Below are 13,817 nucleotides of genomic sequence, written 5' to 3' on the forward strand. Positions count from 1 at the left end.
ACTTAGGAAGTAACGCAACCAACCAATGTCAACATTCTTCCTATCCAGTCCCCTGACCAAAAACAGGCTTTGCTGTTCTAATAATGTTCAAAAATCTCACTTAGCCGTCTCACCCTCATCTGCTCTAATGGTGGATAATGCAAAAACAAGGATAGCAGCAAAAGTAAACTTTCATAACAATTATTAATAATAGGCTTACTATTTCAAGCAACTTCCAGGAACTGACTTGCCTTTTAAAAGGGTCGCTAAAGCAGAATGCAATGCCCGCATACATTTATTTTGGCGACTGGAGCCATTCAGCAAAGCAACAATCCTCCTAAGAAAAGAATACCACATATATTCCAGGGAAACAAAATTAATAAATGTGCCTTGGTACTAAAAGGCTGAATTCTAAGCAAAGGTAGAGCATTTTTAACTAAGTAATCGCCCTTCAAAAGACAATCAAATCAGAACACCTTCACTTTAGCAACAAAGTCTTTAGAAAAGTGTTCATTTTGCGATAATCTTCGTTTTTTTTCTGTTTTTTTTTTTTTCCGGTACGCGGGCCTCTCACTGTTGTGGCCTCTCCCGTTGCGGAGCACTGGCTCCGGACGCGCAGGCTCAGCGGCCATGGCTCACGGGCCCAGCCGCTCCGCGGCATGTGGGATCTTCCCGGCAATAATCTTAAACGTCCCTGCATTTCTTAGATTTTAAAAAAATTCTAACTTCCTGATTCATAGATCTAAAATAGTCATTACATACATAAACGTTCTACTCATTTCGTTTGGAATCGTGTAGGAAACATAGGTTTCTGTTTCTAGGTTTACAACTCCATACCCATTCATTTTGCACTAATGTAACCACTAAATATAGCTCTAAAACACTGATGAAAAAGTAGTTAATTATCTGAGTGATTCATACCTCCTATGTCCAGACACCAAGATCCAAGGATGTTTTTGTCAGATCTGTGGGAAGAGGAAATGATAAACACCTGTTCACAAAAGCTTTCCAAACTGGGAAGCTCTGAATTACTACTGTCAATCCCCAGATTCCCTCCGCTCCCCCTCCCCGCTCCCCCACCCCCGCAAAAAAAAAAGAGGTCACATAACCACCAGAACCTAACTTTGCGAAAGATGTGGGGGGAAGTCTCTAAAGAGAGCGACCATGGAGGTATTGGAGAAAGGGCACTGGGTTTTTCTAGAGTCAAAGTGAGAGGCCTTAAGCAAGTCATAAGTCACTTTTCCTCTCTGGGCCTCACTTAGCTTAATGCGGTGACTGGCCAGGAGCTCCACTACTCCGTGGCTAAGGGCGAAATGAAGATTCCTCAGTCAGCACCCGCACAAACCCATCAAGCGCCCTGCCAATACCCCTACCTTCGACCTCACCATCTCCCGGACTTTCGGAAAGGGCTGGACCACCATCTCACTCCCAAACCCAACACACTCGCCTTCCCCCCAAGCGGCGTGTCCCAACCAGGCCTTCACACCCACAACGTGGTGCCCTCCTCCGCGCCTCACCTGTCCCAGACAGACATTCCACAGTCTTAACGCTCCTCTCCCCACCCCACACACACCTTCCCCGAGAAGTGATGCCCAATTCCGGCTCGAGGAAGCCGACCACGAGCTCATCTGGTACTCGCCACCCCCGACAATACCATTCACCTCCTCCAACCTCCCACCGGCTCCACGCCCTGCTCACCCAGCCCTCCGACGCCTCGGGGAAGCTGGGACCACTCACCCGGCACCGCCGCGCCGTCTCCTCGGCGGCCTCCAGGCCGGAGCAGCCGAAGGGCCGCGCAGGGCCGGGGCCCACCGCTGTCGCCGCCGCCGCCGCCTTGCCTCAGCCCAGCCCCATCGCCCTCGGCCGGCGCTGGCGGCCGCGGGTCGCTCGAGCTCGAGGCGCCGCCGCCGCCGCACGCTGCGGCTCGGGGTGAGGGGAGGGAGGCGCCGCGGCGGGGCCCGGGCCGAGCCGGGCTTAGGGGAGTCCGCGCTCTCCTCCTCGGCGCCCGCGGCGGCGGCGTGTAGCCGGAGCAGGGGGAGAACAAGGGCGGGCAGCAGGGGGAGGTAGACAGGGGAGGGGGGCGTTCTGCACTCCGAAACGGCCTCCCGACTCCAGCGACGTAGCGAACCCCCCCTCCCCTCCGCGGTGGCGCCTGGATCACGCTGCGGGGAGAGCCGGCGGGCTATGGGGGAGCGCGCGCGGCGAGCTCGGGATTCCCGAGCCGGATGTGAGGTCACGTGATTGCCTCATCCAGCGCTGAAGGCAGAGGGGCGCAGAGGGGAAGTCGGGAGGGGAGGGACTGGTGGGCGGGGCGATGGGGCGGCCCCGCCCACCTCCTCCCGTTTGGTCCCGTCCCCCCAGGCAGGAGGAGAAAAGAAAGGGTGAGGGAGGGCACTTCAGAGGAGCTGGCTGTTGGAGAGGGGGTGTTCCTAACGGAGGACTGCATTTTTTTGGCGGGAGGAGGTGGAATTTGCCATCCTGGCCGTGCAGACTAGATCATAGTCCAAATCCCCATTTTATTAACAGGGAAACTGAGTCGCAGTGAAGGGCCTAGCTTAACTTGCGCAGAGTCAAGGTCACAGAGGTAGCTTGTACTAGAATGATGGAGAGGAGGTTAGATCCTGGCTCGCAATCCAGGTACCTTTCATTCCTTAACAGCAGACTCCCCCCTCCAAAAACAAACCAAAAACTATAAATTGCATTTAACAACCTGCTTGGCTCGCCCGGCCTTGGGCTGAGGACTGGAAGACGTACCCAAGAGAAAGCTCCCACGCACCCAGTACACCGCCTCCAGCGGTAAGGAGTTTCTTCCGACAGCGCTGGATGCGAATTAAATACTTCCCTCCGCAGAAGATTTATCTTGGAGAAGGGCCCCGGCCGGATGAACAAATCGCGAGTTTGGTTTTCGCGACGTCCCTTCAGTGACTCGCGCGAGGAGCGCGCTCAGCCACCTGCCTCCTCGGGCTCCCGCCATCTGTCGGCCGTGAGACTACCTTGCCCGCGCCCTTGAGGCCCGGCTATCACTGTTACTGTCATTCACCTTACCGCTAACAGAACTCTCAGCTGCTGGAGCGTAAGAAAGGAGACTCAACGACCTCTGGTGAACCGCACTTGGGCATACTTTAACGAGGGCAGGGAGCGTTCATGCTCCGGTTCATAGCACATGATAACACTAGGCGGGGGGCTGCCACCCTTGGTCCGCGACACGTATTGACACCTCATCTGGGGGCAGCACACATCCCCAAGTCCGCGGCACCGATGTCACCTCACCGGGAGCCAGGAACATGCTGCTCCTGGCCCGTAGGTTGTGTGGAGCTGGACGGTTTCTGCGCACTTCCTGGTACCACGTGGCATGGACTGTACACTGGACCGAGATGGATCTACAGCTCTCTCCCCAATTCCTGGGCTCAGTCTCACCGATTGTTTCCCCCCTCAAATGATTAAATGAGATAAGGAGCGTGGAAGCGTTGGGCAAAGTCTAAGAAGCTGTCTTGGCAGCGTGGAGCCCTTAAAGCCTCCTTCCTCACCTCTCTGGGCTCCTTGGCTCCTTGCTGTTTTCCCTCACCCTTTAAACAAGCTTAGGCTTTAAAAACAAAACTATCGTGCCCACCCTCCTCTCCAAGGGCCCTCTCCAGTTAGCTTCCAAGCGCTTCTCTTCCTGTCATGCAGACCTCTTAAACGGTGGTCTCTCCTGCTGACTCCACTTCCTCACTTCTCAGCACTAGGCACTCAAGCTTCCCCTCTTCCCCCGCCCCACCAACACCTTTCCTCACCCTGTTAGGGCAAGAGTAACCCATGACCTTCATTTTCCCAAATCTAGCAGGCATCCTGCAGACCCTTATCTTTCTGAATCTCTCTGCTACATTTGACAGCTCAGATGACTCCCACCTTCTGGAATCTGAGTACTGACTTGGTTTCCAGAAGATGTGAGAACTCTTCCAGTTCTCACATCTCAGTAAATAAAGCCTCTGCCTCCTTGGGTGGCGCCTTAAGTGCCACTGTTGCCCTTGAATTTAAGGTTCTTTCTTCATTGTGAAAGAATTCGGAGACGATGTGATAGGTAAAAATCGGATTTATTTAGAGAGAAACGCACTCCACAGACAGAGTGTGGGCCATCTTGGAAGGCAAGAAGCAAGAGGCCTTGAAATATGGCATGGATAATTTCATAAGTGAATGAGTGGGAGGATTATTCCAACTGTTGTGGGGAAGGGGTGGGGATTTCCAGGAATTCCACTTTTTGACCTTTTATGGTTGGCCTCAAAACTGTCATGGGCCTGTGGGTGTGTCATTTAGCATGCTAATGTATTACAATGAGTGTATAATGAGGTTCAAGGTCTACTGGAAGTCGAATCTTCCACCATCTTGGACCTAGTTGGTTCTCACTAGTTTTTGTCACGTACTATGGCTATGTCATTTTGTTAAAAGTTGTGCCCTGCCCCCTTCCATCCTGTTTTACCACCAATTGTGAGCCTGCATCTTATATGGGAGACTCCACTGCAAGCCCACAGCTCGTCTCATTCCACTCAGGAAATCACCTCCATCCTCACAGTTTCGATTACCAAATCAGTGATCACCAGCCCAGACCTCTTCCACAAAAGTTAGACCCAAATATCCAACTGCCTACCAGGCAGTTCTATCTAGATATCACAGGGGCGCCCCGAACTCAGCTTGTCCAAAACCAAACTCATCCTCTGCCTTCACAGCAGCTCCTCCCTCAGCTGTTGGCACCACCATCCACAGCCATCAGAATTAGAAAGTTGGGAATGAGTGAGAGTCATTCTAGATTCAGCCTCTTGTGTTATCCAATCAACCAGTCATTTCTATTTCACCTCAGTAACGCTCAAATCTCTACCTCCATTCCCACTGGCAAAAGTTCCAGCCATCCTCTCCAGCCTGAACTATTACAGCAGCCTCCTAACAGACTCCTTCAGACAAATTCATCCTCCACGCAGCCTCCAGAGTGAACTGTCTAAAACACATACCTATCTAAAATCCTGCAAGGGTTCCCCTGGCTTCTGGCTGTTGCTTGTATCTCCAAGGAACCCAGCATGAACTTATCAATGCACTCAGACTTTTAAAAGACCACGCAGAGCTCCAGACTTCAAAAAGCAGCCAACATCCCCAAAATAAGGCAACACACAACCAAGCAAGGGAAAACTATAGGAAGAACAAGAGCAATTGAAGATTTCAAAAAGTTTCCTGTTACAGATGTTTTGGGTATGGAAAGAAGAGAATTTGGACACTGATGAGAGGAGTTGCTGAGTCACTGGGTAAAGCTTGAGCATGTTTATAGGCTGAGGGGAAAGACAAGCCAGGAAAAGAGAAGCCCAGGATGAAGAGAAAGGGAGTGGAGCAAGCCTTGAGAAATTCTGGAAGCCTGGCTGGCTCTTGGCCCACGATGATTCTGTGCCCAGACTTCTGTTCGTACTGAGCCCAGCCCTTCCCTCCTCTGATCCTACTCACTCTTTAAGACCCAACCCCTGATCACAACCCCAAATAGGTAACAGTCCTCTTAGTAAGCTCTAACTTCACTTTCCACCCTTGTTCTCAATTGTCTTCCTCTCTCACCGTCACCTTACCTTCTAGTTCACTGAAAAAAACGCAGGCCATCAAGAGGGAACACCGGCAAATCTGCACATCAACCCACCTCTGCATCCAGTATCTCTCCCTCACTCCAGTTTTTGCAGAGGAGCAGGCAATGCCTCCTTCCAAGAGCTCTAACCCTTCATAAGTATGGTCCTGGGCCTCCCAAAAGTCACTGCTATTGCCAACCTCAGAGGACACTTCTCAGTCTTTATCTCTCAGGCCTCTCAGCAACACTTATCGCCCATTCTTGAAAGACTTTTCTCTCAGTTTCAATAAGTCTGTTTTGGAATTGCTCCTCTCTCTTTGTCTACGCCATCTCAGACTCTCGTGGATACTTCCTCTGTCTCACCTCTAAATGGTACTGCTCCCCAGGGCTCAATCCAGGGCCTGTTTTTCTGTATATACAAGTCTTATTGCTTGGGTTTGTTTTTTTTTTTTCATTTGTCATCTATGGACCTTACAGGAGTTGTGGATGGGCTTCAGGGGGTCTATAAATTCCTTAAACTTGAATGAAAATACTTTAAAGGAAGAAGAATAGCGTCTATCAGCTTTTCAAAGGCATCTGGAACCTCAAAAAAGGATGAGAGCCCTGATCCACATTCGCTCCCCCGATGACCTCGAATACCATGGCTGTAGCTATTGTCTGCATGTACATTAATAACTCACAACCTTATATATATACCTGCAGCCCAGGTCTCACTTCAGAGTCTCTGGGCCATACATCCATATCATCCTCACATGATGTCTCACTGGTACCTCATAAATTCACTTATCCAAAACTCAGCTCTTGCCCTTCTTCTCCAAACCAGCTACATTCTCAGACTTTCTCGTCAGCAAAAGACACTGTCACCCACCCAGCTGCTCAAGCCAGAAACCTGGGTGTCATTCTTTCCATTCCAATATCAAATCCACTTCAAATCCTTCCACCTCTCTCTATCTCTACTTCCACTAGAATAATCCAAGCCACCTCTCAAGTTTCTCTCTCACCTGGAACTACTACCTTAGCCCCCAACTGATTTCCCCACTTTCACACTTACCACCCTCCAATCCATTCTTACACAGTAGCCAGAGTGTATTACTGTGTGTGACTCTGAGCATAGCTTCTGATAAAAGTTTTCAATTGCTTCCCATTTCACTGAGAATAAAATGTGAACTTCTTTGACCTACAAAGTCCAGGGTTAGATGCGGCCTGCCCATCACTCCCCCTTCACTGACATTCCTGCACCCTCACCTTCCTCCCACTCTAGATCCTTCCCTACCTCACCTCATTCCAACCACAGTAAGCCTTCTTTCAGTTCTTCAAACATGCCACACTCTTTCCTGCCCCAGGGCCTTTGCACAACCTTTTCTTTCTCTCTTTCCCTTGTTTCCTTGCCTGGCTAACTTGTACAAGTTCAGCTCATGCCTTAAATACGTGTACCTCAGTTCTTGAAAAAAGCCTTCCCTGGCTATTTATTCTTTCCTTTATTTTCTGATGACCTCCATTTATTTTCTTTATAACCATTATCACAATTTTAATTACCTATGAGTTTATGTACATATTTAACACCTGTCTCTCCCACCAGATTTCAGTTCTGTGAAGATGAGGACTGATTACAACTCAAGAATTTTTCTAGAGGGGGCTTAAAAGTGGTAGTCTTTTTGGACGAAGAAATGAGGGTTTGTCTTGAGGCTATGCTTGCATGGCACTTTATGTAAGAATGAAAAAGGATCAGTTGTCCATGTTTGTAAATGGGGAAAGGATTTTTGGAATTAAGGGGAAGGGACACAGGAAGCACTTCCCCTGCCCTCCCCAGAAGCCATCTTTTGGTGCAGCTACTGGCAAAGACTGAATCGGTTTGGTTTATCACTATATATCAAGAACTAGATGAAGCCTGGCATATGGTAGACTATCAAATGTTTGTTGTCAGATGAATGAATGAATGAATGAATTTACATTCCCAAACATCATCTCTGTTAAATGCCTTTCCTGACTCTCAGGCTAAGTATCCCTATTCTGTGCATCTTTTTACTGCATTTGCAACCTTGAACAAGTACCTGTTTAGCATCTGTGTCTTCCATTAGTCTATGTTGTATTTGTGTTTTTGTTTCTACAGTTCTAAGTACTTTTGTGTGTTATTTGATCATTACAACAATGCCAATACTAAAAGCAGCAGTAGTTACTACTATCTGTATTTTTAAAGAGATTTTTATCTGTATTATCTGTATTTTTTAATAGATTTTATTATCTGTATTTTTTAAACTGAGGAAGCTTTACATGTATTATCTCATTTAATCTTTGGAATAATCCAGGAAGTAGGTACTATTATCATCTCAATGTTTAAAGATGAAACTGAGGAGAGCTTAAAATTCCCTTTTACAGAATAGGAAAAGATACTAAATAACTCACTCAAAGTCACAGAGCTAATAAACAACACACAGCCAGGATTCAACACAGGCAACTTGGCTCCAGGGTCAAACTCTTCCTCAGTACGACCAAATGAAGCCACAGGGATCCAGCCTCTGGGATCCAAACTCTTTGGATTATCTATTTAAACACCCAGATTCTGACTTTCTCATGAGCAGGGACCAAACTCACCCATCTCTGGATCCTTACCACTTAGTGGAGGACCTGGCTAATGATGGTACTCAGTAATAAGTATGTCGACTAAATGAATAACAAACTGTCATTGATTTTCACAACCACCATGTCAAACTAACAATGGCATGATTAAGCTTCCCATTTTATAGAGAAGAAAAATGAGGTTCACAACTTCATAAGAGGAAGTGATTTGTCTTATTGTCCTTCTGACTGACTCCAGCCCTCTTTTGTATTTCTTCCGCTGCTCCCACAGGTTAGAGGACAGTGTTCAGGAAGACTTCACCTTAGAAAAGACTAAAAAAAGGGCTTCCCTGGTGGCGAAGTGGTTAAGAATCTGCCTGCCAATGCAGGGGACACAGGTTCAAGCCCTGGTCTGGGAAGATCCCACATGCGGCGGAGCTACTGAGCCTGGGCTCTAGAGCCCGCAAACCATAACTACCGAGCCCATGCACTGCAACTACTGAAGCCTGCGTGCCTAGAGCCTGTGCTCCACAGCAAGAGAAGCCACCACAATGAGACATCTGCGCACCGCAATGAAGAGCAGTCCCCGCTCGCCGCAACTTGAAGAAAGCCCGTGCACAGCAACAAAGACCCAACACAGCCAAAAAAAAAAAGGTAAAAAAAAAAAAATTTAGAAGACTAAAAAAAAAATGCCACAGCACTCACTGCCTTTCCTATAAAAAGTGACCATTAAAAGTACTTTATGATGTTTGCCTAACAAGCTCTCTCTTTCCTTTAGCCCCTCCTAAGTCGTTTTGTCCCTAGTTAGCTTGAACCACACAGGCCTCTGTGTGTGTGTATGTGTGTGTGTGTGTGTGTGTGTATGTGTGTGTATGTGTGTGTGTGTGCATGCACACGAGTGTGTTGGAACAGGAACAGGAAGAAAGCTGTGAATCAGGTGTATAGAAATCAGAGCCCAGGGGCCACCACTGACTCGTTTCTGTTGCTAAGCAAATCATGTAATCTTTTCTGTCTCTGCCACGAGACAGAAAGCCAGGGATGCGCATTCTTCTCAGGCCATTGTACACTAGGATATGGTGGGTCACATGCTGCTGAATATTGTTTACCAACTCGCTTAGATCATAGGACCCCTGCTTGGAGGAGTGCTCACTGCTGGCATGTAGCCAGTCATGTGCTAGTGATCCAGGCCTCCTGGAGGAAAAAAGCCCTGATTTGGAGCACCTGCCAGTTTCATGGTGTAAATACTCCCACCACGGCCATTTTCAAGCTACCAACAGTTTACGCAGCTCACAAAATTCCTGAAAATTTAGCAATCTGCTCTAATGAGCCAACACAAATCAGCTCCAGCACACTACTGCTTATAGGGCCTCCTCGTGTGGACAGGGAGCGGAGAAATACAAGCAGCTCTTGAAATGATGGTTTTAGGGGCAAGGCCTGCCCCCTTAGGCTGTTCCCAGGATTTCTCTATGTTTAGAGGTAATGATTTCACCTCTGATGAGAAAAGAACAATTGTACTGGAGATGGGAAAACTAGGTTCCAGTCTTAGCCTTCTTAGAAGTAACATATTTATTTCTTCAAATTTCAGTTTTAATAGGAATAATACTACCTACTTCACAGTATGGTAAATTATCTAACAAACACTTGTGTAACACTTACTATCTGCTAGGCACTGTTTAAGTACTTTACACATTTACTTATTTAATCTTTATAACAACACTGTGGGGTAAGTACTGTTATCAATTTAGAGATGTGAAAAGAGCAAAGCACAGAGAGGTTAATTAAGTTCTTTAAGGTCACACAGCTAGCAAGTAATAGTGTCAGGATTTGCACCTGACTCCAAAATCTATGCTTTTACCCTTTAGGGCCCCAAGTCAAAGCCAGCTGCCTGATTTTAAAAATAGAGTTTTATTGGAACACAGCCATACTCATTCATTTACATATTGTCTATGGCTGCTCTTGTGTTACAACAGCAGAGTTGAGTAGTTGTGACAGAGAACATATGACCCACAAAGCCCCAGATATTTATAATATCTGGCCCTTTACAGAAAAAGTTGGCTGATCCCTGCTCTATGGTATCCTGCCTCTTTATTAGGGGAGAGGCAATGGTTATTATGGAGCCTAGTAGTTCCCAGGGTCAAGGTGGTTCTGAAATTGTGTTCTTGACCAATAAGACAAGTGAAAAGTAATGTCAAGATTGTAACTGTACCCTGACATTTGTACTATAACAATTTTCTCAGTGAAACAGCATTAAGGTATAAACTTCAGTAACAAATAATCCATGAAAACAAGTATTAGTAGAAACGTATACCTGATGTCATGGGATCCCAACATCTCAGGGTTGGAATTAATTCAGAGATTGTTCATCGCAACCTTGACTCTCCACTTGGGGCTATTGTTTTGAGTTTCTGCAGTTAATGTTGTAAATCCTTCATGATCATCCTCTGAGTCCTGAAAGATGATTTCCCTATACTGTATATAGTCATAGGCTTTTTGTACAACAGAGCAAAGGCACCTCCTTTATGGGGCTCAGGCACCAGGCTCACATCTCCACACCTGTTAGTCTGTCTCCCAGGCAGCTCCTCCACGTGGCTGTTTCAGATGCCAAGCAGAGAAACTCCTGTAGGCCTGTCATTCACTGGCCTCTTAGATAATCGTTAAAAACCTCCCCTGACCTTTGCAGCCACTTCCTGTGAGCCTCTCAGGGACTGCTAGTCACTTGTGACCTATTTTCAGTGCTGGCAGTTCTGGCTTCTAGAGCAAACAAGGAACAAGCCCAGCTATAGGTGATTGTTTCCTTTAGGCTCCTGGCAACAAAAAAGAATTGCTCGGTAATGGTGAAAGGATTGCAGGTCAGTAGGTGGGTATGACTGTTTCATTCAAGTCGACAGATGTTCATACCACTATAAACTATGGGTCCATATCTCAAGACCACCAGAAGGTTGTTTGTTATCGTCTGTTTGCTGAAGGCTGTTGCTTCTTTATAGTAACAAAGAAAAAGAACCCATTTGCTCTTCTTGTTTTGTTTTTGTCAAAGGAAAGAATGCCTCACCAAAATTGGCAAATTAAGGCAATACTGATTGAGCTACTGTATGGAAGTCCCATTACCAAAGAATTTCTTTCAGAAACATTTCAAAAGTAAGTTGAGGGCGTCCCTGGTGGCGCAGTGGTTGAGAGTCTGCCTGCTGATGCAGGGGACACGGGTTCGTGCCCCGGTCCGGGAAGATCCCACATGCCACGGAGCGGCTGGGCCCCTGAGCCACGGCCGCTGAGCCTGCGCGTCCGGAGCCTGTGCCCCGCAATGGGAGAGGCCCCAACAGTGAGAGGCCCGCGTACCGCAAAAAAAAAAAAAAAAAAAAAAAGTAAGTTGATCCAAAATACACCTCCACCATGAGGTTACCTGTAATCTAATCCAGTCTAGAAACCAGAGTCCAAACAGCTCAAGGTTCTGCAAATTCCACAACAGCTGCAGGCACAAAATGAAATAGAACCAGGTGTTAAAGTGGAGAACAACAGAAACATCTCACTATTTGCACATTGTTCTTTGTCACTGGACTCTTTAAATATACTTAAATAGTTCATATTGCTCACAAAGAAAGCCAAAGTGAAACCTCTTGGGGCTTTACTAAAAATTCCCTTTATAATTTTTTTAAGCTTACGTGATTTTTTTAGGGTACATCTAAATACATTTATGAACTTAGTTTCATTTTTTAAATATAATTTTATTTGTTAAAGAAGTCTCAGGACCCTAAAGATCTCAAATATCCCTTCAAGAGGTACCTCATAGCTCCTCTGTAATACCTGATTTTATCTCTTCATTAGAAATTATGTGTTCCTACAATTAAAATTCATGCTCAGTTCCACCCTCCTTCATACCAATTCAAATATTCACGAACTAATTACAAGGTCCAAGAGAGAAGGTACAGTTCACCTTTTTATCCTCCACATGTGGATGCTGTAGCAGGTGGTCAATATTGTTATGGTTGCTATGTAACCTCCATGAAAAAGGAATTTTCTCTATTTTATTCATTCCTATAGTCCCAGCAACAAGAACAATAAACATTAGGTAGTAAGGACTCAATAAATTTTGAATAAATTAGCCTACAGCCTTAATAAATGTAGGATAAGGAGGTTTAGAATTTTTAACTTTTTTTCATTAAATTTGGTCCTCCTTGTAAGAGTCAGTGATCAATCAGAGAAGCAGGATCAGCAGGAGATATCTATTAAGAGGTCTAGTGCGAAGAACTGGCCTACACGATTGTGGAGGCTGACTAGGCAAGGCTGAAATCCATAGGGCAGACCATCAGGAAAGGTCGGTTGGAACACTCAGGTGGATTTCTTCTTCTCCAGGAAAGAGTCAGCCCTGCTCTTAAGACCTGTCAACTGAATGAACCAATTGATTGTCTAGGATAATCTCCCTTACTTAAAGTCAACTGATTAAGGACTTTAATCATATCTACAAAATACCTTCATAGCAACGTCTAGATCAGTGTTTGACTGAATAACTGGTCTAGCCAAGTTGACACATAGAAAAGACCATCACATCCCTCAGATACCTATCTTGGAACTTCGGAAGTGGCTCCTTCCATATCTATATTTATTTCCTTTTCTTATTTCATATAAGAAGGAACAATAAAAAAGTATTCCTTTATGTATCAAGTTTTTTAAGAAATGTTCACATCCTCTGCCCAAGATATCTCAATCATTGAAACCTAATAACATCACCTAGGTGCCAAGAAAGGTTTAACATCCTAAAGGGATGTTAATCTCTAAAGAAACCTAAACTTGAGTAACTTGTTCAATGTCAAATAGCTGGGTAAATTAAAGGACCAGCGTGTCCCTCCAAAGCCATTTCTCCTCTATTAACGTATATAAGTATTTGAAACAGAGAAAATGCTTACACAGAGATGGTCACTCAGATATCATTTATAATGGGGGAAAAGGGAGGAAGAGAAAACCTAAAGCCCAAAGATGGTCAGCAAAATGAGAATGTAGTTTATAACACATTATGCAAACATTTAATAGTATATTTACCAAGGAGAAAATAATAAAGATTAGAGTGACAATAAATTGAAAAGAGAGTAAGAAAGCATTACGGAAAACTGATGTCCCAAAACTTGATTCTTGGAAAATTTTGACAACATTGACAAATCTTTATCCAGATAATCAAGAATAAAAGAGGGAAGACTCAAATTACCAAAATCAAGAATAAAAGAGAGGACACAATTACCTACATTACAGAAATTAAAAGATTTATAAAGGAATACTATGAATAATTGTATGCCAACACATTAGATACCTAGACAAAATGGATACATTTCCAGAAAGATGCAAAGTATCAAAATGGACTCAAGCAGAAATAGAAATCTAAATAGACCTATAACAAGTAAAGAGATTGAGTTAGTAATTTTTTAAAATTCCCACAAAGAAAAGCCTAGGACCAGATAGATGACTTCACCGATGAACTCTACAAACATTTAAAGAAGAGTACCAATTCTTCACAAATTCTTCCAAAAAATAAAATAGGAGGGAATATTTCCCAACTCAGTCTATGAGGCCAGTATGAACCTGATAATCAAAACTAGACAAAGACAATGCAAAAAAACCACAGACCACTATCCCTTATAACTATAGATACAAGTATCCTTAAAAAACTAGAAAACCAAGTCCAGTAACATGTAAAAAGTGTTTTATACCATAACCAAGTGTGATT

The 13,817-nt window shown here is 45.2% G+C and overlaps 1 protein-coding gene across 1 annotated transcript in view; it reads right to left on the reverse strand.

The window, feature by feature from the left end:
* The window catches only part of ATP13A3 (ATPase 13A3), an 80,038-nt gene extending 78,222 nt beyond the window's left edge, over positions 1–1,816 (reverse strand). The window contains exons 1-2 of the mRNA XM_055084601.1: positions 1,717–1,816; positions 901–944 (exon numbers count right to left, since the gene is read on the reverse strand). The gene's annotated coding sequence lies outside the window, so the exon portion shown is untranslated. The remainder of the gene's footprint in view (positions 1–900; positions 945–1,716) is intronic.
* Positions 1,817–13,817: the final 12,001 nt, after the last annotated feature.

The sequence above is a fragment of the Physeter macrocephalus genome, chromosome 1 (genome assembly GCF_002837175.3).
Source record: "Physeter macrocephalus isolate SW-GA chromosome 1, ASM283717v5, whole genome shotgun sequence".
Lineage (NCBI taxonomy): Eukaryota > Metazoa > Chordata > Mammalia > Artiodactyla > Physeteridae > Physeter > Physeter macrocephalus.